The sequence below is a fragment of the Castor canadensis genome, chromosome 7 (genome assembly GCF_047511655.1).
Source record: "Castor canadensis chromosome 7, mCasCan1.hap1v2, whole genome shotgun sequence".
In the NCBI taxonomy this organism is placed as follows: Eukaryota; Metazoa; Chordata; class Mammalia; order Rodentia; family Castoridae; genus Castor; species Castor canadensis.
Genome location: NC_133392.1, coordinates 18,431,909 through 18,458,199, shown reverse-complemented (window position 1 = coordinate 18,458,199; position 26,291 = coordinate 18,431,909). Strand labels below are relative to the sequence as shown.

The 26,291-nt window shown below is 41.7% G+C and overlaps 1 protein-coding gene and 1 long non-coding RNA gene across 4 annotated transcripts in view; one reads left to right on the top strand and one right to left on the bottom strand.

Annotated features, from left to right (window-relative positions):
- Positions 1–25,464, bottom strand: part of Gpam (glycerol-3-phosphate acyltransferase, mitochondrial) — a 57,726-nt gene extending 32,262 nt beyond the window's left edge. Inside the window, exon 1 of one of the 3 annotated variants that reach the window (XM_074078316.1) lies at positions 25,226–25,464. The gene's annotated coding sequence lies outside the window, so the exon portion shown is untranslated. Of the gene's footprint in view, positions 1–1,783; positions 1,933–4,981; positions 5,066–25,225 lie in introns of those variants that run through there. The other 2 variants (XM_074078317.1, XM_020185207.2) reach the window with 2 other exon arrangements.
- On the top strand, positions 16,621–24,342 carry LOC141424746 (uncharacterized). Its single transcript, XR_012449628.1, has 3 exons — positions 16,621–16,661; positions 18,282–18,413; positions 21,423–24,342. It is a non-coding gene; the product is annotated as an uncharacterized lncRNA (long non-coding RNA).
- Positions 25,465–26,291: the final 827 nt, after the last annotated feature.

Genomic DNA, 26,291 nt, shown 5'->3' with positions numbered 1-26,291 from the left:
ATACCATTTAAATTAATGAGGAATCTAAAAGGCCCAGAACTGAAAATTTTGACTTCTATATTGTTTTATTCCATAATTGGATATCAGATGAAACATACTTCTACTATGTTGTGTCACAAAGTAAAAACTGCCCTTGATATATTTATATGAACTCAGGCTGCCCTGATTAGGGGAGGGGGTAAATCAACATTAAAATAACATATGTCCTGAATATGTAAGGATACAGTAGTACAAGTAATCTTAGACTTCCAGGACAAAACAACTATTAATAGACACTAGTAAGTATAAATAAGACCTTATCTCCAGTATGCAACAAATAATTATTACATTTTTCTTAATGACTAAATAACTCCTGAGGAAGTAAAAGTATGAGTTTATTTAACATACGTATGCACACAAGATTTTTTTAAATTACGAACTGGAGATCTTCACTCATACATATTCATGCCGTGTAAAATGGATGAAGGCAATTAACGCACCCGAAACCTTCCCACTTAAACTGAATTAATTTTAGTTTTTCTCATGATGCTTAAAGAGATCTTTGTACTTTTAAGACACCTACAAAACTCTAAAAGAAAAGCACACTATTTAGAAACATCTGGTTTTTAAGTTTTCATTCTTTTCAATTAAGCCTTTTCCTACCCTGAGGAAAATGTTCACTGACAATGAACTTAATATTTTATATTATATAATTATCTTATCTTAATATCTAAAATAGATATTAATGCAAAATATTAAAACTTTCGAACATAATCTCTATTCTCTAATTACTTTAGCCTTAGCTATCTCTCACCTGGCCTTGGATCATTCCCTTAACATCCTGAAAGCTCACCTTCCAGGCAGCAGTGTTCTTTGAAAGAGATATTCTGATTTCTTTACAATTCCATATGGATTTGCTACAGTAACTGTTATTCTCAAAGTAACTACTTGTAATTGTCCTTAACAATTTAACATAAATTAACAACCTAACAAACTAGACCTGAAGAGACAATAGTAAAGCCATGCACCTGGGATGAAAGTTCTGTATTATAAAATAAAAATTCAACACTCAGCTATCAGTTTCCTGTGCAGAAAATCCACACAACAGGGGGAGCACGCTGCTGCCTGAGAAAAGAAGTGATGAGAAGATGAGGGGAGGGAAAAGAGCGTTGTGCCAGTAGGAAGGCGATGCTTTGCTCCTCCTTCCCACAGAGTTTACCCAAGGTCAAGAAGTTTAAAAAAAAAAAAAAAATCCCAGAGGCACCAGGCAGCTGGGTTGTGGGGAGCAGACTGTGTGTGTAAATCTGAAACCGAGAAGCTGGGGCCAGCTCTAAAGTTTAAATCCCCCACTGCACGCCATCTGTATGAATTTTGACACGTTAGCTAACTTCTATGCCTTGGTTTCCCTATCTGGAAAACGGGCAGAATGCCATCCATCTCACTTGGGCTGCAAGTAGGACTGAGTAACACAAGGTGCCTAACAAGGTGTGTGGCACACAGTGAGCGCTCAGTGCAGCCAGCAGTGGCCGCAGTCACTGGAACATCCCCAGTGCCAGCTGCTCTCAGAGCACCCCTGCTGCCTCGATGTCCCCACGAGAGGAGGCCGACTGGCAGTGCCCCCGCCCTTCATAGGTGCCTCGCCTAGAGAACCTGGTCCTCATGGACCTGGAGAGAGAGCTATGCCGACCCCCACCCCGCCCGGCCCACTTCTCAGGGGGGATCCCGGAGCTGGGGTTGAGAAGAACGGGGATTGGGACCGCCCGGGAAACTTCGCCAGGTCCAGGGGGAGAGAGGCGACACGCACCTGTCCCAGTGCTCCCGGCTGGCTGGCCGCGCAGCCTCCCGCGGCCCGCACCCGCCCTGGCCGATCCACCCGGCAGGCAGCTCCGACTTCGGCTGCTGCAGCTGCCCGCACCGCAAGCCTCGCAAGTGCCTGCTGCAATGTCGCGCCCTGATGACGCAAGCGGCGCGCGCGAGTGTCGTGCGGGGGCGGCTGCTGGTGGCCTTGCGCAATGTGCGTGGATCCAAGGGTAAAATGAACCGAGGAGCTGAGGGTGGGCTGTGTGAGTGATTTGTCAGGAGCGATGCAGGATTAGGGATGGGGAAGGCGGGGATTCCAAACAGCTTCTCTGATTTTTGTAAGAGTGGCTGAGCCTCTGGAAGAAAGTGAGTCTTCAAAGATACAAAGGCTCCATTAAGCGGGATTTTTATTTTTCCTTTGAGACGTATTGCACATCGTGGTGCATACGGTAAATAATAATGTATTATAGTCCTACGAATTTTGACATGCACATTTCTGGTGTTCTCACCGCAAAAAAAAAAGTTAATATTTGAGATGATAGTACTTTAATTAATTTGTCTTAATACTTCACATTCTATTCGTAGATCATAACATCACTTTGGGGTTTTTTTTTTTAGGGGGGTTGGGTTTTGGTTTGGTTTTTTTTGTTTTGTTTTGTTTTACCTATTAGCTTTATTATGATACTACAGGTGTTTTCAAAGCATGGTCTGAGCTGGTGGAGTGGTTCAAGTGGTAAGAATGCCTGCTTAGCAAGCTTGAGGCCCTGAGTTCAAACCCCAACACTGCCAAAAAAAAAAAAAAATTCTGATTCCAAAGCATGGCCTGAGATTTTGAGGACCTCTGAATCCTTTATGAACATCCAAGAAACAAAGTTATTTTCATAATAATTCTAAGATGATATTTGCTTTCATTTTCCACAGTCATCAAAACTGAAAATATTTGGAATTTCTCTTTAAGGGAGAGAAGAATAGGAAATTCTGAAGCTGGACTTTCATTCCAGAACTCCAAACATTCCAGATAGCAGAACTAATGTGAGAAAAGGAAAAGCAGCATGGAAAAGCAAAGTTTGCTCAACTATGGCTAGAAGTTTGTTATGGCTAGTTTTCTGGTTTTTATTTTTTTATTAGGATATATTCACATAACATCGCTTTGTACTTCATAAATATATATATATATATAACTGAATTGCCAATTTATAATTAAAAAATTAAAAAAAAAAAGCTTGAAGAAGTCTGAGTCAAAATTTGCCTCACTTTAGTCATTTAAAAGATATGACACTAGGCAAGAAGAGGCTCTTTGGCAATATTTGTTGTGTCATATCTACTTAAAATAAATCTTTGTGCATGTTTACCCCAGTCCTTAAGAGGCCAAATGCTTGAGCCTGCTCAAAGAGGTCCCTACTTTTCTTATTCTTTTCCAACAGGAACCCCAACTACTCTGACTGTCTTAGACAAGCCATGGCCACTCATACTCCTAATTCTGCTCATGCCATTCTCCCCAAAACTCTATGGTTCCTGAACTAGTTCTCCAAACCTTCCCTCATCTCTCAGTCCTCAATTATCACACTCTTCCTGTGATACCTACAGTGCTACTTGGGTCTTTTGTCAATCTGTCTGACTTTTATAAAATTACAAACTTACGTCAGTGACTTGCCTCAGTCTCCTTATTAACACCCCATGCCTTGTTCTAATATGCATTCAATGAATGTGGCACAAGAAAAACAAGAAGTCCCTCTCTTGAACTTTCTACTTCTGTTTATAAGTCCATCCCAAAATGTGAATATTCTCATCAAAAGATGAGAATATTTGATGAGAAAACAGAAGTGGGTATTTATATTTTAAAAATATTCTTGGAACTTCTTGAAGCCAAAGCCCCTATCTATATTATTCAACTTTGCATGTAACTTAACAAGCCCACTGGAGGACTATATGCCACCTAGAATAAGGAATTCTTAGCCCAAAACACCATGAAATTTTGAGTACAGATTACTGGTCCCTGACAATGAAAAAAAAAATTTAATGGAGTGAAAAGATAGAGAAAAGCTTTGGGATTTGAATCACTGCTAAAGAGAAAGTAACAAAAAAAAATGAAGTAAGCACCAGAGAAATTTTTAAATATAAGACAGAAAGCAAATTGTCTTACATAAAACTCACTTGTAGACAGGTTCTTCAATAACACCCATTGCACAAGGCTTAGGTACTTATAAATGTGGATTGCTATGACTAGTGTTTCAGATTACTTAGTGAAAACTGTTTTGGAAACAGGTGACACCCTCAGCAATCTATTTTATCAACAGAACGATAATTTATAGTCATCTAGTCTAGCCAGCCATGATGGAGCAACAGGGCTGAATTTACTGTCCTGCCGAAAACAAACAGGCAAATATAAGACAATGACTTTCAAACATTGGACATCATGTAGCATAGCAGGGCAGAAGTCCTAAAGATGGAGAACAAATGAGCTGAGCATTGTGAAGGGGTGGGGGGAATCCATTAAATGAAAGAGTCCTAGAAATAACAGATGTTAGAATTAGGACATGGTAAGTGGCAACATGGAACATATTTTTTAAAGATTCAAACCATACTTCTAGAGATTATAAAATCATTGAAATTTTAACATGCATACACACAATGTGTATATGATTAACAGCAGATTTAGCTATTACTGCAAAAGAAAATAAAGAACCTTAAAATATTATGATAGAAATTATCCAAAATGAAACACTGGGGGAGGAAAAAAACTGAAAATAAAAATGAACAAAATATCAGTTAACTGGGTATACAAGCAATTGGTGTCTCTGAAGGAAAGGTGAAAAAGACCAGGACATATTTTGGCATACACAAAAACTGAAAGAATTCATCATCACAGAATTAATACTATAAGAAATGCTAAAGTCCTTCAGGCAAAAAAGAAAATTGCTACTAGATGGAAATATGAGACTCTACAAAGGAATTAAGATCTTATAAAACCATATATATTAAGGCAAATGGTTTTCTTATCTTTTAAATCCTTCAAAAAGATAATTGATTGCTTAAAATGAAAACAATATTTTGTAGGTTTATAATATAAGCAGGAATAAAATACATGGTAGCAGCAGCACAAAGTCCAAGAAGGATTGACAGAAGGTAGCAGAAAAGGAATCTAAACCCAGGCCTTTTCATACTAAGTTCCAAGTTCTTGCCAGTTCCTCACACTGCCTACCTTGCAGTCCCTCTTCAGGAGGCTTCCCTGCAGACTGACTGTCCCAGACTCCTTGATCAAAACATTTGTCCAAGTTGCTACAGATCACCTACCTACAGTGGTATTTCTCCACGAAGACATTATGAAAGTGTTGCTGACTGACCTGCCAACATCCAACAGCAAGCATCTATAACAGTCCTTCATCTAAAATGTAACAACTACCCTCTATCAAAAACTTTCGAATGGAATACTTCAGATGATCTGTTCTTAGGGATCCATGCTGTTCCCATCATCCACTTTTCTCCATGCTCCTTTTGTTTATTCCTTTAGTCAATAACTATTTATAAAACCTCTATTTTATGCCAGGTGCTATATTGCAGATTCAGCCTTAGCAAGACAGAACATTCCCTCCCTTAGAGCTTTCAGTCAATACGTATTTACTTCTGTCTGGTAATTGTTAAAGAAAGGTTCACAAATCAGCATCAAGTTCTTTGGTGCATAGCTTCTAGAACTCACTTAGTTGCCTTGGACAAGCACTGAGACCCATCTGTCCAACACCTCTTCCCTCCCTCCAATGGTGTTTAGAGTGATCCCTTGCCCAGTCCTGAGAAAAAGAATGAAATAAGGTATCAAAGTCAATTATGATAACCTTGTTCCCTAATATTGCAACTTCCCTGCAACCAATGCTCAGGGCAATGTGACCTACGAGAAAGGCAATCCTGAGGATTTCTGGAACTTTTTTATCCTTGTAAAAGGGCACAGACACTGCAGACACTTCCTCTTTCTCACTTTCCCCCCACTTACTATGTAGGAAGGTCCATCCCCAACACTATTCATCACACACCTCTAGGTTGTATCAGATCTCCACCTATGTAAATCTTGAATTCTCTTATTTTCAGGCATGTGCATTCCTGATTCATATTTAATTCTGAACACAACTCCTGCTGCTAAAATGACTCAGACATATGAAAAATAAATAAATAAATAAATAAAAGAGCAAGAGTTTAGTCACTGCCAGTGTGTCTTTTACAAATGACCTTAAGCAAGAAGAAGATAGAACTCCTCTGACTCTCTTTTACCATATTGAAGGCACAATAAGAACTTCATTTTGGCTGAAAGGTACTTCATTAGTAAATTTTTCAGTAGATTAAGCTTTGAATAAGACATTAAAGGATGATTGGAATATTAAGTGTGGTACTCACTGAAAATGTCATTAATTGTACTCACCCTTGGACTGCTAATTGCATTGTCCATCATACATGAGTGTGTGTGTATATTTATATAAACTTATATACACTTGTTTACATTACACATAATAAATGTATTTATAATTTTATAAACTCCTGTTTATAGGACCATTATCCAAATTTAGACAATTCAAATCAGCAAATAATTAATAACCTGCCTTCTTCTAGAGAAAGCAGGACTCTCCAAAATATTGTACCATGAAAAGTGCACCCAGCCTACATGCCCAACCAGTTACTCAGCCCCACGCAATGGCTCCCATGTTAAATATTTGTGATCTTTTCTCTTACATATCTACTTGCTTCCAAGTCTTAAAGGGGACAGAACTGTGACTTATGATTGTATAAATTTTTTAGGTTCTGGCACAAGGCACACTGGGACCTCAGCCTAGGAAGGAGAAGTGAAAAGGACAGAGCCAAACAGAATGGAAGATGAGAAAATTTCACCCTAGCACCAAAGTCAGTTATAATGAGAGATAATGTGCAAAGAATGCACCAAGCCCAAATCAACTTGTACATACGTTGAGATGGGAGGGTACATATAACAAGGCAGGTTGGAGCAATACTCCTTCAGGGTCATCAAATATACTGGAGCCAAGCAGGAAGTGGTCAAGCTTTTGGGAGACCTGTAGCCACCTACCAGATGAGGCACATGACAAGGCTGAACTCCCCGGGAAAAAAGCATAGCAGGAACCAGGTGGATTCCAGACTTCTAGCCTGTAGCTGTGTCACTGGCAAGGTTTCGATTTTAGAGAACTGGGGCCCTGAGATAGTAGGATAATTAAGAAATTAAACTTGGATATCTTTACTGTTCACTCACTCTTAAGGAACGAAAGGTGCTCCCCCTTTCTCACAGAAGCTTCCCTAATCCCTTGAGGGAGGCAGAGTAGTCAGGATTCACAGCCTTTTGTGATGGAAAGCCAAAAACTGACAATCTGCTTGACTGTGGTCCTAGCCAAGAAGAGAAAACTTAAGTGAGCTTTTGTTTTTTCCTTGGATTTGAACTGGATTGTGTGAGGAGAGGTTGTCTGAGAAGTGGGTAGAGCCAGAATAGCCCAGGCACTGAGAAGGGGAGAGGGATGAGGGATCTAACTGTGATGCTGATGTGAAATCCCTCACATCCCATGCAGGACCTAGGAAGCAGCAAGTCTTCAGAGAGTGAAGCAAAACAACTGTGAAAAGTGAGAGTCCAGAGCCTTTGGCACCTCAGTGAAGGTCCCAGTCTATGAGCATGTCATAGAGAGACTGGAACTTTGTCTACCACACAGGGTAAGGAAAAAGGAGACCAGATTGAACTGAGCCAGTACCTGTGCTTGACTTCTGCATAAGGCAATCACCAGGGTAAGGGACCACAAATAATCACTTTGGGATTATAGGGAACCTTGACATGAGCTGTTTAAAGATAGATTAATTCAATATTCATCCATTCATGACATGTTGGCTGAGGGTACTTGCTAAGTGCTGAAGATATAAAGATGAAGATGTAACACAGGGATTCTGTCCTTGTAGAACTAACAGTCCAGTGGTCTATGGCATATAGGAATAGATGGAAGGAAGAAAGATAATAAACAAATAAGTCAAATAAGAATCCAAACAGCATCTGTTACAGAGAACAACAGAGGCAACCAACCTTTAAGTCCTCAAAAAGGTCTTCTAGAAGGTGAGAGTAGCAACACTGAGCCAGAGCAAGAAAGGCCTTGTCCTTAAAGGAGCCCAGAGAAGACCTGTCCAAGGGGCAACTAGACATGCCAAAGCTCAGAGGAAGGACAGAGCTTGGCAGAGCGAGGACTGAGCTAAAGCTAGCAATGTTGGAGGGGAACAAATGGAAAGTGGCAGGGAGAGTGTGTGGAAAGCCAGGAGGGGCCAGATAAAACTACAGTAAGACGTTCAGAAAATTAAGAATTAAATTGTGATGTGTGTCACAAATGTCATGGAGGAATCTGAATACCCTTAACCTTGTAAGATTAGATATAGATGAATGAAAACAAAAGCACAGGTCTGTAGACTTGATCAGTCTGGAAAGAGAAGTGGGCAGCATTTTAGAAGCTGAAGTGTTCTCAGGAAACTGCCTGGGATAAATTGGCAGAGAATCTAGATGGAAAGTAAGCACACTTTGTAAGTGTCACTTTATTCAGCACTTACTACAAGCCTAAGCCAGTTTGGAGCACTTTATAAGAATTGCCTCAAGTGAGTCTCCCTGTCAGTCATGGAACAGCCAGGAAAAAGACCCTGTGCCAGACAACTCAGGATTGGAACTTTCACACAGAGAAGTATTTAGAAAGGTCTTGAAAGAGCTGAAAGGGCAAATGGGGGTGGTGAAGCAACCCAGAGATTAACAACAACACAAGATCACTACACTCCCTTGAGGTGGAGTGACAGAGCCAACTGGGACAAAGGAGAGGAGACTGCCCAGGAGGAGCCTAAACTACAGAGCCACCACCCAAGCAAAAGGGATATACCCTGGCTCACCCTCTTCTTGTCCTCCTACTACCTGCTGTCCCTTCCCATTGGCTGAAACAAGCTGCAAGGAAGCCTAAAGCATGTGTTTGCAGGGTCATACCCCCAAGAGACAGAGATAAGAACAGAGAAGAATAGGGAATAAATATGGAGACAAATGAGAGACTCAACCTTCCAACAGCTCCATGGGCTAGGAACAATTAGTATCCCTGTTTTTCAGAAGAGGAAACTAAGGCACAGGGAAAGGTTAGGTGAATTTGGCAAGTGGCAGAACCCCAGTGTAAGTTCAGATCCACCTGACTCCACAGCACAGGTACCTTTAGAAAGCCTAGGTAGGAGCCAGGGCACTAGGGCTAGGCCAACAGGTCTTAAACCTGAGATAACAGGTCTTAACTTGAAGCCGCACTCTCCAGAAGAGCAAAGGCACTGAGACTCAGACGGCATTGGCTGGAGAACTAGGCTGCTAGCATTTGGGGTATCAGAGGACTGATCCTAAGTCCTTGTAGCAGAATGTCTAGGAGCTCTGTGAGGACTTTGGAGCCAGACAACCAGTTTCTACTCCTAAGTCTGACTCTTCCTAGCTGCCTGAACAAGTGGTTTAACCTCTCTGAGCAACAACTCATTCATTTTGAGAGTAGATTCACCAATATCCACTTACCTGTTGGGTTCTTTGGAGGTAAAATAGAATAATGTATGCAAAATAATGAGCATAGTACCTGCCACATGGTAAGGTTTACTAAATTGTAGCTATTATTATAATTCATGTTAGGATTTGCTATGGACATTGCCATAGTTCTTTGGCAACCACCATCTCAGGGCCAGGGTGCCAAGACAACCCACGCCTCCTACATTTCTTTCTACTGACCTACATGGTTTTACTAAATATCTTCTGCTGCCTCAAAGCCCTCCTTCATTCTTAACCCATATTCTCCTTAACATACCAGAAACCTAGGAATCATTCTGGCTTTCTTCTCCCTAACCAATCCAGTACTAACTCCCAGAAAATTGCTCTAAATCAGTCACCCACTTATCTCTTCCTCTCCACTTGAACTCTACTAATACAAACTCTCCTCCCTGGGAGGCATAACAGCTTATTGCCAGAACTCCTCATGTCTGCTCTGCTACCCACGGCCATTCCAGACAACCTCCTACACATCAGCCAGAACAAACATGTGAAAACCCAAAAACACTTTGTCAAACACCTCCTCATCCCCACCCCAACTGATTGGAATGCTTTCAATTATTCAGTAAATAATTGTAAGCAATTATTTTACTTACCCTGTGTCTCTCTGAATTTAGCCACCCTGGCTTTCTTTCAGTTCCTCAAGTGAAGTGTGCCCTCCCCTTGCATGTGCTGCTCCCTCTTGCTGTAATAGCTCCCCACACCTCACTTCCTGTCTCTAATTTACCCTTCCTAATACAGCTCAAATCTCACATCTCATGAAGACCTCTATTGACCCAAAAGTTGGGCTACTTGTCAAATGCTTCTCTCACCTGGGATTTATCACAGTTGTAATTAAATACTTAATTATAAAATTAATCATTTAATATTTGCCTCTTCATCTTAAGTGTCATTTTTTACTTCTCCCGTTCTCTTCCACCATATTCCTAGCATGGAACAATGCCTTGCATGAAGTAGATGGACAGTATTTGTGAAATGTCTATATACAGGCCAAAATAAAAGTATACATACTTTTGGTAGTATACTGCCAAAATAAAAGTCTACATACAAGACATAATTAACTGCATAATAAAGGAGACTGTGGATGGCTTTGATAACAGTCAACATTCCTGGACAAGAAAACTCTAGGAACAAAAGTGTTTAAAGAAGGGATATGTAAATCATAGCATTTTGGAGGAGAGGGGTCAGGACATTGTGGGTCTCAGGCCTGTGTATTCAAGCTTGATAGAAAGGTAGGCAGTAGATTTCCCATCTCCTACCCCCACTTGCTGGGTCAGAACAGACAGAGCAACATAACTGAAGGGAGAACAGGGACCCAGTTGCCTAGTGGTGACCAACCCAGGGTAGGGGAGAGGTGCATCATGAGATAGAATATCACAGAACAAGGCCAAGCAGAAGCTGGAAGGTAAACACACATCTGCCCAATACATTTGAAAGAAGGAATTTGAAAATACTTCAAAGGAAAGCTAGACATGGCTGGAGATGACCTTTTGTCCCTCAGAATCAATCTTTGTCAAAAAGGAAGGAACTTTCATGAAGAGGAGGAACAGAAACACTTTGCATTTATATTATTCTTTTTCTAATGAGTTCAAAGTAAATTAGAACCTCACTCATTACATCTAATTGGGAGGAAGATCAATATAAATTCAACTAAGCCTCACATTTAGAATACTTCTAAAGAAATTTAATTTTATTACTTTCAAGGACATATAAAAGCTCATAGATTCTTTTGGAAAATTTATTCCCTTGAGTGTTCTAAACATACTGTATGTAACTGTCTTTGGCTTTTAACTCACAAATTTCTCAAAAAAAATGGTTTCCAGAGAAATAATTAGTCATCAACCCAGTTTCTAATTATCTAAATTGCCTGATGTAAAGCAAAACCTGAATATAAAGTCAAAACACAGTTGACTATGATTTTAATCAAAACTATTCTAGCTGTTGGTCATCCTCATATTATAAAAATGATCTCCGACATGGAAGTAAAGTACCAGACAACAGGCTTTCCCTCATCCAATTCCCTCTCTAGCTTGATCTTATTTATTACACCTCCCTTTACTCAGGGTGAATTATACTTTCACTACATCCCCAATTCTGCAATCCATTTCTGCTTATGAGATGGAAAAACATTTTCCCCTTTATTACAGAAGCTCTCAGATCTGCTCCAGCATTCCTGCTCCATCTCCTTAAATCACTGGACACATGTAACTTGCACACAAGAATTGTAGAATTCCTAGTAACCACTTTAGTCAATGGAGGGGTTAAATAACTCTTAATATCACTAATGTTGATTTCTGTCTAGATTAAGCAATGTCCTCTAAAGATAGGCCATCTAAATTTCTAGGTCACTTACTCATTAACTGTTGAACAAATATAATCTAGACAAAGAGTGAGTTATATCTAAAACCCCATCAATTGATCAAATCCTGAAATGAAATTTTAACATCCCAGAATTAAGGTTTCAGCTCTACAGAGTTGTGACATGCCTTGTGTACACAGTGTGAGTTTTTAGTAATGATAACAGTTACAAAAATAAAATTAACTATTTGGTTATTTAACCTTTTTTTTTTTTTAACCACAGTGACTCTTAGCCAAATTTCAAACAAGCAGAGCAATCAACCAGCACATGACCTCGTAAACTTTTCTTATTCCAAAACCAGAAGCAGCACATGTAGGAATCTTGTAATTAATTAGGCATGTGCTCCAAGATTACAACATGGCTGCTGTTCAGACATGTTCAAAATTATAATTATTCTGAACCAATAATTACAGCTTCACAATCTACATGATCCACACTTGGGAAAGAATGTTGAATGTAAACTCCCTCTATGGTTTTTCTCTGTCTGTGCTTCATTTTCCTTATCTGTAAAACAAAGTTAATGATAGTATCTACTTTATAAGGATTAAGAGTTAAAAAATGTAAGACACTGAGACAGTGCCTGGCTCATAGTGGGTACAATATAATGCTTACAGCTAAAAGTTCTTAAGAAAAGAAGGACTAGACACTGAATCCAGGTGTTAGTGCCACACATCATAATTGATAAAGGGGGTATTTTAAAATCACAGGCTTCCCAGCTTAACCCCAGCACATTTTCCTTTTCCAATTGTAGCTATACCATTGACTAAGTCAGTAAAATCCATAAAACAGTAGTTCCTAAATTTTTGGCATGAAATAATCTAATCTGATAAAATTCCAGACATTTGCCCTAGAAAACTGGACATGTGGAAGTTTGTGTTCCCTTTCAGCAGATTCATAATTCCCTCCAGAGTCATTTGTGGACCCCAGATTAAGAATCTGAGTTTGTAATATGACTATTATGGAAAACAATATGAAAGTTTCTCAAAAATTAAAAATAGAACTGCCATGTAATCCAGTAATCCCACCTCTGGTTATATATTCAAAGGAAATGAAATTGGAATGTTGAAGAGACATCAACACTCCCATGTTCATTGCAGTGTTAATTGCAATCGCCAAAATAAGGAACTGACATAGGTATCCATTAAGACATGAATGGATAAAGAAAATACATATACGATGTAGTACTATTCAGTCTTTACAAAAAAAGAACTCCTGTGATTTGTGATGATATGAATGAACTTAGGGTGTACTACACTAAATCAAATGTGCCAGGCACCAAAAAATAAATGATACTGCATAATGTCATTTTTATATGGAATCTAAAAATATTGAGCTCATAGAAGCAGAGAGAAGAATGATGGTTGACAAGGGCTGGGAGAGAAGGCAAGCAATGGGGAGATGTTAGTTAAGGCTAAAATATCAGTTAGGTAGGAAAAAATAAGTTTTGGAGGTCTATTCTGTAGCCCAGTGACTATAGTTAATAATTGAGGGCCAGGCATCATGTCTCACACCTGTAATCCTAGCTATTCAGGAAGCAGAGGTCAGGAGGATTGAGGTTTGAGGCCAGCCCAAGCAAATGGTTAGCAAGACCCATCTCTGTCAATAAGTCAGACGTGATGGTGCACACCTATGGCCTCAGCTATGTGGAAGGTGTACGAAGGAGGAAAAACTAAGGCATGGGGGCATGGCGTAAGTGGTAGACCACCTGCCTAGTAAGCACAAGGCCCTGAGTTCAAACCCATGTGGCAAAAAATAAGAAAGTATTAAGCTTGAACATGCTAAGAGATCAGACTTTAAATATTCTCACCACAAAAAAATATGTAGCATATGAAGTGAAAGATGTGATTTAATCATTCTGCAATGTATATATGTATGTCAAAATATTACAGTGTACATCATAAATATGTTCAATTTGGCAATAAAAATAATCAGTTTTTGAAAGCATGGCTTGGAAGATAGACACATTTAACTGTGTTCTTTTAACAGTAATATGTGTTAAAACACGTATTTGTACATTACTTCTGCTCTGTGTGTGTGTGCGTGTGCGTGTGTGTGTGTGTGTGTGTGTGTGTGTGTGTGTGTTGTTGGGATCAAACCCAAGGCCTTACATGTGCTAGGCAAGGGCTCTGCCACTGAGGTACCTCCCCAGCCCTGCTTCTGCTATGGTTTGAATACTGTTTGTCTACCTGGACTTATGCAGAATCTTAATCAGCAGAATCATATGTTAATGGTATTAAAAGTGTGGAAACTTAATCCAACTATGATGTTCAGAGGTGGGGCCTTTGGGAAGTGATTAGGATTAATAAAGTAAGTAGAGTGCAGACTCCCCCATGATTGTATTCTGATAGCTTTATAAGAAGAAGAAGAAAGACCACAGACACATGCACATTTGCTCCTATCTCTTGCCATGTGACACCCTGTGACACCTTAGGACTCTGTTAGCAGGAAGACCATCAACAAACAGGGGCCCTTAGACTTTGCACTTCTGAAATAGTTAAATAGAGCTCTTTTCTTTATAAAGTTAGCCTGCCTCAGATATTCTTGTTATAGTGATAAAAAGTTGACTAATGTGTATTTCCAATAAAGGGTTTTGAAGGTGATGAAGATGATGAAGGAAGAAAGAAAGAGAGAAGTCATTCAAAATGGATAAAGAAAGGTAAACCAAAGGCATACTGTTACCTCAAAGTGAGCCAAATATGCAGCAGTGTTTTGCAACTGTGACTAGTGTATGACTCTTATTAGCAATTGTGGAGACAGCTTGAATAACTGATAATATCTAAGGCTTCTTTTAAATCCCAAACAGGTAAAATACTATTACTAAGGTTCTTCATGCCTGCTCTGTGATTCAGACATAAAAGAAGTGCTAATTATAGGAACCAGAGCTATGAATTCTGAATGACACTAGGAACAAAATGCTTATCTGGTGGTCTTATGTGGCTGGAAGCTCATTAGAGGTTTTAAGATTACATTGTCTGATTTTCACCTTAAGTGCTCTACCCAGAGAAGCAAATAAAAGCTCCTGATGAGGAATGATTTCAAAGAGGTAATGGCATTGGCCAAAAGGTCTGTCAAATGAGTAAGGGGCACTGTGAGGAGAAAAGTTCCATATGGCTGAGTCCAGCAGACGATGTGATGCATTTGGCACAACCAAGAATTGTCACATTGACCAGGGCTCATGAGAGTCCCTACTCATTCTGGTTTCTAGTGGTGACCAATGCCAGAGATCAAGGAGAAATAATAACACAACTTCCAACTTCCAACAAAGATCACAGAATGAGGCCAAGGACCCGTTCCATTTCTGCATCATCATGGTCTCAGATTACCCTGGTTCTGATTTGCTCACCTGCCCAAAGGCTACAAGCTCTGAGCTGCTTTAACCCCTGCCTTCCTCTCCTCCCATACCCTCTACCATTCTCCCCTCCCTCAGTGCCCCCATTCTCAAGGCCATCTCACTATTTCAAGCCAAGCTCACCCCTGGCTCAGGGCCTTTGTGTTTCTGGTCCCTCCTGCCAGGAACATTCCTCCTCCAGATATTTGTATGGCTCATTCATTCTTATTTTAGCTCTTAGCTCCATTAGCAATTTTCTGTCCTCTGCCTTGTTACTTTCTTCTGTATTGTTCTATTTTATTTATAATAGTTATCACTGTCTGAAAATAACCTGTTGGCTTCTTTTCCTGATCATTGTCTATCCTCCCAATTAGAACATGAGCCCTGTGAGAGCAAGAATTTTCTCTCTCCATCATAGGCCCCACACTGGGCTATAGCTAGACATTTGCTGGATATACATTTGCTGGATAGAGGCATGAATGAACATCATAGGTACCATTTATCAAGCATATACTCTTATACTCTGTGCTAGGTGCAGGCTATAGTGTATTTATAAATACAGTCTCTCTCACTGAATTCTCACAGCAACCCTGCAAGGTAAGTATCTATCTATTATCATTGTGGTACATTAGGTTTCATAGAGAGGTTATGCAACTTTCCCAATGTCACAGTTAACAAGAAACCAAAACCTGATTTGAAACCAGGCATGTTTCACTCCAACACTCATACTCTAAATCAAGAGTAAACACATTTTTTTCTACAAACGGCCAGATAGCAAATATTTTGGCCTTTGTGGGCCATATGGTTTCCATCACAACTATTCTATCCTGTTGAGTATGAAAGAGGCCACAGACAATACATAAACAAATCAGTGGGGCTGTGTGCCAATACAACTTTATCTACCAAACAGGTGGTGGGAAAGACTTTGCCCACAGGTGGCCAATCCATCCATAAGTCCTCATTCTATACATGATACAGTAGAAAGAGGTTAAGAATGAGAAGTAGGGTAGAGTTAAAGAAAACCATTGAAAATGTGCTCAGTGCATAGTGAGGCCCTTTTAATACTATAGGTGGATAAACTGTTGAGTTAAAAAGGTAAACTAGAAGATAAGATTCTGATAGGAATAGAACTCTACTGATCCAATAGCCTCTTGACTGAATTATAATCATCACTTAGGAGTACAGCAGACTTTAACTCAACTTATGCTATTTTTACAAAGGTTCCATTCGTATTGAAATTACATGTGATTTCACATGCCCACACTCTTAAGAACCTGCACAAACTTCCATCCTAAACAGGCCCCAAATAGTTACCACTGAAGGAAAAGGTGTATTAAGTCGCTCTACTAATCTCAGCATCTTTCAACTATTGAGCCTGGATATTTCAGTCTTTTTCTTTCAACCAAACTTAGGAGTTGTTGACCATAGGTAAAAGGCAAAAGAAGAATCACCGTTCTGTGCCAGCCCTCAGAAATCTTTTGCATTCTCTTTGGAAGGGTGGATATTATTGGTGCTTGGCTGTTTAGTAATTCAATTGGCACCCGAGACTGAGTATATAAGCATGAAAGCAAAACATCAATTAGCTAGTCCCTTGGATCTGGGCTGGGAGGCAAGGGCTGAACTTTGAGAAGGTAAGAGACCAAGGGGCAAAGGAGATGGTTTCTATAGTGCATAGCTGTGTATAAGCAACAGGTTAGTGTGGTCTGGAGTCTTGGAGGACCAGGCCACTTCTGGGTACTTTGTTTTCAGAGTGAATTTACTTGTGTGTGTGTGTGTGTGTGTGTGTGTGTGTGTGTGGTAGTGTACGTGTGTTGTAGTCTATGTTTGTGTGTGGTAGTGTGGTGTGGTGTATGTGTACAACAGAGCATGCAGGAGGGAGGATGGGAGGAGAGCAGATGGTGGAGATAGCAGAGCCTGGCTGGCAGATTAATGGTTTTCCTCAATTTGATTCCCTCAGAATCAAAGGGAAAGAAAGGGGGAACGAGTTTAATGTCACTGAATCTCAACTAGGTTCTAGTTACTTTCCCATCCATAGAGCACTATGTCTTGCAATGATGTCTAAAACTGATTTACAGGTGAGGAAACTGAGATTACATGGCTAGAAAAAAATCCAAATAGGAATTCCACTTTCTTCCTAGTCTGACGCCTGCCTGTGCAGATACCATTCTAGCTCTAACTCAGATTTTTATGAGACAGGTGGCATTTTCTCAATAGAATCTGTGTAAACAGATATTTAAGTAGCAAAGTCTAACACAGTGCCTAGTACACAGTAGAAGCTTGGTAAAAAAAGATGCATTAATACCTCTTACTCTGGTTTCTCAAACTGAGGTAAATATCATCTGGTCCCATAGTTCTTGACTTAGAGGGTGATTTTTGTCTCCCTGGTGGACATTTGGAAATGTCTGAACATATTTTTGGTTGTCACAAATGAGGGGAGGGAGCCCTACTGGCATCCAGTGGGTTGAGGCCAGGATATTGCTAAGTACCCTAAAACACAGCAGACGTCCCCCATCAGCAATTATCTTAAGCCTGGGTCATGACACAAAAGGCTGAGCACTTGCCTAGCATGCATGAGACCCTGGGTTCAATCCCCAGTACCACAATGAAAGAATAAATAGATAACCTGACCCTAAATATCCACAGTGCCAGAGGTTGAGAGATTCTGATCTAATCCAACACATTTTACAGATGGTGAAACCAACACCCAGAGAGATAAAAGGCTTCCTTGGGGCCACATGACTGGTTGATGGAAAAGCCGGGATGAGAAATACCCCCCCGAAACCTTCTGCAATATTCTAATTGTAAACTCAAGCTGTTGACCAGCTAGAGGGCCACCTGTTACAGGAGAGATGTGCTCAGTGAGAAACAATATGTTGGTTTAAGAGCCCAGGCCAACCAAACACAATTATGTAGGTTCAAGTGGATCACACCTGTTGTTCTGCAGCCTGGACCAGCCCCTGAATGAGCCTCTAGGAAAGGTTCCACAGGATTAGGATACCAAGACCAGGAATACAGACTGCTCACCTAGATGCTGATTTCTGCTACCTACCAGTTACACACTCCCACTCCTTCCTTTTCTTAGGGTAAAAACCAACACAGTAATCAAGTCAAAGAAAACTTTCAATAACTAGACAAGTGAAAAATATTAACAATTATGAATCATATTGGGTCAAAGTAGAAACCGATTCTTCCTAAAATGTAATAGTCATTATCACTGACAACCATCTTTTTGGTCTTGTATATGCCAACAGATGTGCTGGATCGCAAGGAAGAGATGAGCAGAGAGAGAAGACAGTGTCTACCAATATCATGCATTAGACATGTCTTAGAACTCAAGAAGCTCTCAGTTCAAGCATATCTCAAAGCCAACATTAAAAACAGAGGTAAAACAAAACATGCCTTACCAGTAAATGGCTAAGCTTAGCAAGACTTGCTCATTTTAAACACCTTCTAACACAGAAACATCCAACTATAGTCCAAGAACTTGTATATTATCACTTAGATTACTGAGATTTGGCTTTCCTGATAGACATTTTCTCTCATCTGTCAAGCACTATGGAGGGACTGCCAATGTCCTGGACCATATCTAAAATATCAGGATGAGCTGGGGACATGGCTCAAATGGTAGAGCACCTGTCTAGCAAGCTTGAGGCCTTGAGTTCAAACTCCAGTACCACCAAAAAACAAATAAATAAAATATCAGGATAACCAGATATATTCTGAGATAATCAAAGCAGATTCTATGGCCCTGGATTCCCTAACCTCAGCAGGTGGATAGAGAACCTACATTTTTGTCACCCCAAGCCAGGGTACACACATCTTTTGCAATACTCTATAAGCCACATCTGAGTGGAAGCTGGAGACCTGGGCTAATGCAACTCTGAAGATCAACTTTGATCTTGAAATGTCAATGAAAAATTAAACAGCCTGATACCACCGAGTACTAATGGCTTTTATTTCCATTGCAACTGCTTTCTGAGACAGATAATTCCCTTTTAGATTTTCATGAGTTTGGCCCAGAAAACAGATACTTGAGGCATTAAACATACAGAAGCCTAGAAGACTAAGAAAACAGTAGATTCTGTTTAAGGGTCTGGCTGCCACAGCTATCTAGGTATCTTAGGGAAGTGAATGGAATTTGAAAATATTAAGCCTGCCACTCTGGTAGAGTCTGGGAAATCAGAAACTGGGAGACACATCCCAAGGGCTACATGGGTGTTAGCCTCAAAAATAGGCAGCTTTTTGGACCAGTCTTCCAAGACTCTGAGCTACCAAAGTGCAGTAAATAAAAGGAAACTAATTTTAATTCTGCCCAGTCATTGTATTAAACTAAATATAAATTGTATTAGCAAATACCATCATTTGATAAATTGAAGAATGCTTTAACATCCCAACAAGCAGAAAGCACAGACTCTCAGAACTCAGCGAAGTTCCTCAAATTGAGTATTGAAAACTTGCAGTTTAGCCATGCACTGCGCTGGCTCACGCTGTAATCCTAGCTGCTCAGGAGGCAGAGATCAGGAAGATCAGATTGCGGTTCAAAACTAGCACAAGGCAAATAGTTCGTGAGACCCTATCTTAGGCCCTGAGTTCCAGCCCCAGTACTACTAAAAAAAAAAAAGAAAAAATTTGCAACTTTATTCTTGGTTCTTATGTCACCCTAGACCAGAAAAAAAAATCGTCATATAGCATACACCTGCAGTGTACACCAGTTGTGCTGAGGACCCAGTGGTACCACTGGAGTTGGGTTAAAGAAGAATTAGGTTTGACACCCAGCTAAAGGACTGCAAGAGTGGAGAAGGGAGACTGGGTGGCAGTGGGGGACAGTGCTGCTCTGTGAACATACTGCACTGCTCCCTGGTCACACTTTCCACTCTGTAATGTTACACTCAATTGCCTGTTTAATTATCCATTCCTTCCACTGAGCTGGGAGCTCTGTGAGAGCATTAACTGTGCCTTATTGCTGAGTCCAGGCTAATTAGAGGTGAGGCAGGGATGGTGGTGTGAAAAGGGGGCATTGAAGGAGCTGGGAACAGAGCACCAGGGACACACAGTGCTGCTTCACAGACACATGTGACCTGGGCATCAGAGGTAATATTTTGTCTTTCCTGTGCTGTTCTGCCTGGTGGGGGTACTCCCTCCCACCCAACAGGCTCACCCTGAGTTTCATCCCACAAGATAACTAAATGCATTGCAAAGGGAGCTTAATGGGGTCAGGACTGCAATGGACTATTCCTAGAGACCTCTTAGCAAAAGTTCAGCTTCTCTTCTATGATCCCTGAAGAGGATGGGGTCAGAGCTGAGGAGAGGAGCCAAACTCCTGCTGCTGCCTGATCCCCCGTTTCCATTGTCTTAGAAGAGCTCTCAGGCCCAACTTTTGCATTTTCCCAGGCCCTTGTTCCTCAGAGTCACCATGTGGAAAAGACTCAACAAACAAACACAGTGTTACCAGACACCCTCAGGGTTATGCTTCACAGCAACAACTCCGTCCCTGCAGAGAAAGTCCAGTCCTCAGGGAAATGGGTGTACCTGCCTTTCGGGACTCATTTAGTGTTTTTTTGGCCACCCTGGTTTCTGGCAGGACATTGAAGCCCAATACACAGCCACATCCCCATCAATCCCACAGGCCCTGAGTGGAGAATGCAAAGCTTTGTAAGTTAGTGCTGGGGCAGGAGGAGGTTTGGTGGGGAGAAGGCACCTGTGGCTTTCCTCCTGCTGCTGCAAAGCCCAGGAGTGGTGATGGAGTGTTTTCATCAGCCTGCTCTGCATGACACCCGGGAGTCCCATCCCACATCTGAAACACTGCTAGCCGTTGAAGAACTTGATCCCACTAATACAGGATTAACAAGACTGTAGGGAACTAAATGGTGACAATGAAATTTCCACTGCAAGTGTACTGTCATTTTCCTCTTCTGACCTGAGGTGGGGGTTAGGTTTGAGGTGCAATTTGCTATTCAAAGTCTCTTTGGAAATGCTCTTGGACTAGTATTTTATTGCATTGTTCTTTTCTCAGCCTCTGAGTCCCCCATGCAACAAAGCATTCTTGAATCCAGAATTCAAGTGGAGAAGAATTGTGTGCCTTGAACTCTCAATCCTACTCCATCTTCCCACAGTTATTGTTCCCTGGGGACATCCTTAGCTGAAACAAGGATACCTGTAGGAGGTCCCACTGTATCCTGTACCCAGCAAACAATAGGCAAGAGTTGACTAGCCAACAGCTGAAGGCAAGAGTGAGGCCCCAAGTAGGGAAGAGAAGGTGGAAGAAGAATTAATATGCCACTGGAGACTGGGGAATGGGGGCCCCCACAGAAAAGGTGAGGGGCAGTTAAAGATTATAACATCACTATTCTCTCAGGAGCCTGAACTAACCATTTCCCTTTATCACTCTGCAGGCTCAGTCTTCCTACTACCTCTGAGAGCCACTGGCTTCATCTGGAAAAAAGTGCTAACTAGCTCTTACAAGAGCTGTCACTAATGCCCTGGCCTGAAACTCACTAAAGACACTGTTTGTGCAACCTTGGGAGCACTCATGGGCAGCAGAGGAACAGACAATGGGCCTATCCCCAAATCCTCAGCTCCCTGCCCACCTCCCAGCCTTCCTGTTCTCAGAATTTCCGCAGCAGAGAACAGTTGGGTTAATCATTGAGGCTGCACCCGTAGGAGTTGGGAAGGAAGGACACAGAGAACAGCAGCCACAGGAAGGACACAGTTCTGTGGAAGAGGGGACTTCTGAGAGGAACCACCCCAGGGAAATGGACATCAATTTCAGTGGGGCAAGTAGGAAGGAGGTGCTGACAGAGGGGCTCATGGGAGACCCAGTAGGCCAGCTCCTTCTCCCTGGCTCAGCCTCTCTTTATCAGCAGAGGAGGAAGAGCACTGGACAGGGAGTCACAAGGCTCTCTCAAGCCATGTGCTTTGCTGTGGGTCAGGAGGATCATATGATGCCGGTATAGGCAGCCCAGTCTTAGGAATCATTCAGACCAGCTCCCTCATTTGTTTCTCCGACTCTCAGCCCCAGAGCAAGCAGACCCTTGGCCAGGCTGGCATGCACTAAGCTCCTGCTGCTTTCTGGTCAAGGTGAGGCATTGAGTGCTCAAATGCTGTTGGTTCCCCCAAAGGGCCTTTTCTTGACTGGCTTCCAACTCTTTCTGAATCAGGTCCTTTGTTCTTATTCTCATCCCAGAAGGGAATGACCTATTTATTTATATGATATTTTTAATGCCTGTTGCCCCATTTAGTTGTAACTTCCACAAGGACAGGTGGCTTCTTCTGCCTCCCTTTCCACCCTGTTCCCAGTGCTGCACATGCAGTAGGCACACCACAAATCTCTATTCTCATTGTTACCCTGTGAGAGAAGTATTGCAACCATATTATAGGCAAGGAAACTAGGGTTTAGGCCATTTAAATACCAAATAGAAAGGCATGATCCAAAAACATATCTGAATGGCCCTTTTCTCCATGCTCTACTACTTTTTAAATAAGATTAACAGACAGATCAGAGTTCCTTAAGCTGGGAAACTTGGTTTAGGCTTTTCTAAATGTGATGTAAGACCAAATGCCCCAAGATCATTCCAGGGAAAGGAAGAGCCTGGGGGGAGGGGTAGTTTTAGGACTGAGGGTAGATCAAAGCAGGGTCTCCAGGCATAACTATGGGGCCCATAAACACAAGCAACCAGAGAAGGTGCTAGCTCCAGGGTCGGGGAAGGAAGGTAAGGCTAAGGACCACTACAGGGAGGGAATCCTTACTTGGTGAAGGGGGAGACAGACAAACAGCAGGAATATTAAAAAGGACAAGTGATCAAGACGCTATGACCCCAAAGCTAAGATTCTAGGGAAATTCCCTGCCAGAAAGAAAGTGCTCACGCTTTGAAGCTAACCCCATTTACAGTGGGTCTCAGCTCTCACACTTGCCAGCTTGTGCAAGTTACTTCCTTCTTGACTTGTTCATCTGAAACATAGGATGGTACTAACTCTCTATTTCTTAAGAAAGATAAATGAGAGATGCATCAGGGCAAAGCACAGCACCTGAGACACAGTGGGCATCCAGGCAATGCCAGTTTCCTTAAAGGTCAAATTTGAAGTCCCTCTCAATCTTCAGGCTAAACCTGGCTACAAAAGCAGGTAGGAGGCTGATGAGGAAAGCAGATCCTAACAGAGGACAGAGCTCAGACCAAAAAGTATCTCAGTTCTGTACCTGCTTACCACCATATCTTCATACCTGGCACCTGGTTGGCGCTCAAAGGCTTAGCTGTGTAAACGGATCCAATAGAGGATACGAGAGAGTGGTCATATTCCAGCTATTAGTCTGCTGTTATTCTCCCATTGTTCATTGATTCACTCAGCCTCAGAGTGGCACCTTGAAGTGAAAGCATGGGCTCTGAGGTCTCCATTTACTGTGCTAACTTAGACGTTTTCCTTAAATTACAGTTTGTTCATCTGTTAAATAGATTGATACCTGCCTCACAGCTTATTGTGGGACTGAGTCAATCAGGATACAGCACTTAGAAGAATTTTGGGAAGGTAGAAGGTACTCCATGTTATTTGTCAGGACCAATAAGAGTCACCTGCATGCCAGACACTCCTGGGCTCTGGGGTCTAGTTAGCAAGTCAGGCACATTTCCTGCCCCCGGAGAACTGTCAGCCTAATGTAGGAGATAGTTCAGAAGCTATCAATTACAAAACATCATGGTAGTAGTCCAATAAAGGAAATTCAGAGGTCCCTAACATCATCACAGAGGAGATATAATGTACTCAGTCTCTTGACTTGGCCAGACCAGAGGTCACAGTAGCAGGGAAAATACTCCAATCAGAAAGGATAAAATGTAATAGAATTTGACCACAGAAGCTGCAAAGAACTGAAAGAATGTCCACATGACATGACAGAGATAGAGAAAGGTAAAGGAGAAAAACAGAGAGGCAAGCAAGATGCAGACCATCCAGGCTCCCCAGAAGAGCAGAGAAGAATCAGGAGGAGGAGGCAAAACCCCTGCAATGGCTCATCTTCCACCCCTCAGCATGACCCTTAAAGTCATAAGGGGAGGAGGATTCACTTTATTGAATTTCTCAGAGCTATTGAGTTCTCCCAGGAAAGCTGATGGGGCCCCACAGAGGAAGCTCCCTGGGCACCCACAGAGAAGTCAGCAGGAAGAAGAATCTTCCCTCCAAGAAGAACCATGGGACAAAGCCATGGTGTCCTCCCACTACAGCTCACAAAGTAGGGACAATATGGTTACACATGCTTGAGAATTAAAACAACAGGATGAAAAATTCTTGAGAATAAAGAAAGTCACCAAAACTAGAAAAAGGACTTGTTGTTGCCCTAGTTATTCCTTAGCCTGCAATGCATATGGGTGAAATCTGTCTTCAGAATACCAAAGTACCATAAAAGCATTCTTTCTTACTCAACACTAAAATCAAATTTACATTGAATCTTCCTCTCCTCAGCCACCTCCAGGCAGAGCTAACAATTAGAAAAGACAAAATCCATCTTTTCACCTGTCTTTCATCTTCTTTCCAGGTGGTTAGATCCAGGTTGGCCCAACATGGATCCCACCTCTCATCTGTAGGAGGAAGTCCTCTGACATAAAGATGTCTGCCCAACCCAAGCTCAGAAAACACTGCTGGGTCATGAATATGGTGGAGATGAAAAAAGACATTGCACATCAAACACAGATCTCAAAGTGGGAAACAAACTTAAAAATGAGGTGCTCAGCCCTACTCTGCTGTTCTCTGTAGTCAACATTATAAGGATGGGTACAAGAATTCATACTACTCAGAAGAGCTTTCAAGGGCCATGTCCCATTTGTAAGTCAGATTTAATGATGTTTCAAGCTAAAACAATAGGATATTTTGTAATTATCTTTCAGAGGGTTCTGAGCCAGAGTGAGGGATTTACAGGAAGGCCAGAAGTATAGCTAGACCTCAAGGAGAATTTCACAGGGTGCCAACAAATACAAATGTAAGAACTGCATCTCAAATATCCCTACAACTCTCCCAAGCTGCAAACAACTCATGAGCCTGGGCTTTACCTTTCCAAAGAATTCCAAGAATGTGAGCTCTATTTTCTTCCACTTGTATCCTTCAACTGTGTTTGCTCCTCATGTGTTCTACTTTGCGTCTCTGCTCCATCCTACCCCCATAGCCAACGTCATCACATCCAAAAAATTAGCCTCCCATTCCCCAATATTTTAAATACCTGTATCCTTGACTCTTATGGTATTTGAGGATTTCCAATCTGATGATTAGCAAAGCTGACAGAGACTCTGGAGAAAACTACCCCAGGTCATAGATGAATTAAAAACTCCTCTGGGTGGCTGTTTGTATGGCCAGAGGCTGGAGGACTTTGGGTGCTCTGCAGTAACCTCAGTAAAAAGCCCCTGACGGCAGCAGCAAGCACTCCCAGCACTGTTTTGAAACACCACTGGAGGAGGAAGGTTCTTTCATCAAATAATAACCAGCTGGAGATAAGGCCTGCTAGGCTGAGCTTGATCAACCAATCACATGCTTCCTTCCCATCACAAGGACAGGCAGACCCAGGCTTCTGGAGCGAGTTTCAGGGCTTGTATAATTTAATGATGCAGTGGGTGGTATCTTTTTGGCATTGCCTGGCGGGGATTTTCTAACTGGGGAGTGAAGCTTTGTGCTCAATAACCTCATTCTCAGTCAAGATGCCAGGCCCAGGGGCTGCAGCTGAGCATCCTGGCTGCTTTTGCTTTGCCAAGAAACTTCTTTCTCACTCCTGCCAAGAAGCAAGACTTGAGCGGGCTGAGCACAGCTGGGGTCACCAGGACCGTGAGCATGTTTGACTGTGACACTGGCAAAGTGGTGGAAACCCCAGTGACCTGAGCTCTTGTGCTGGAGATGCTCTTCACACCATTTCATATTTGTACTGAATTTCCTGTTGCTAGTGACTACTCTAGTGACTTCAAATCGACTTCTCTATCTCTTCATCCTTTCCAGTCGCCTTTCCTTTCCCAAGCTATCATTGCTCTTCTAGGCTAGAAGAAGTGCTTTAAAGAAAGTAGGTTCTGGGGCTTTAATAGGCCTAGCAATGGATAATGGCCCTGCATCTTGCTACCCCTATGACCTGGCCAAGCTACTCCAAAGGCTAAATGCAGGAAAATTCCCCATATTCCTAACAGGCTCTTGCAGTCCCCCTTAAGTGGTATTGATACATTTAAGTTCAATATTTAAAGCAACTTAAAGGCAACCCTTTTGTAAAATGAATAGCCATTCATTCAACAATAGTGATTTCACATCTC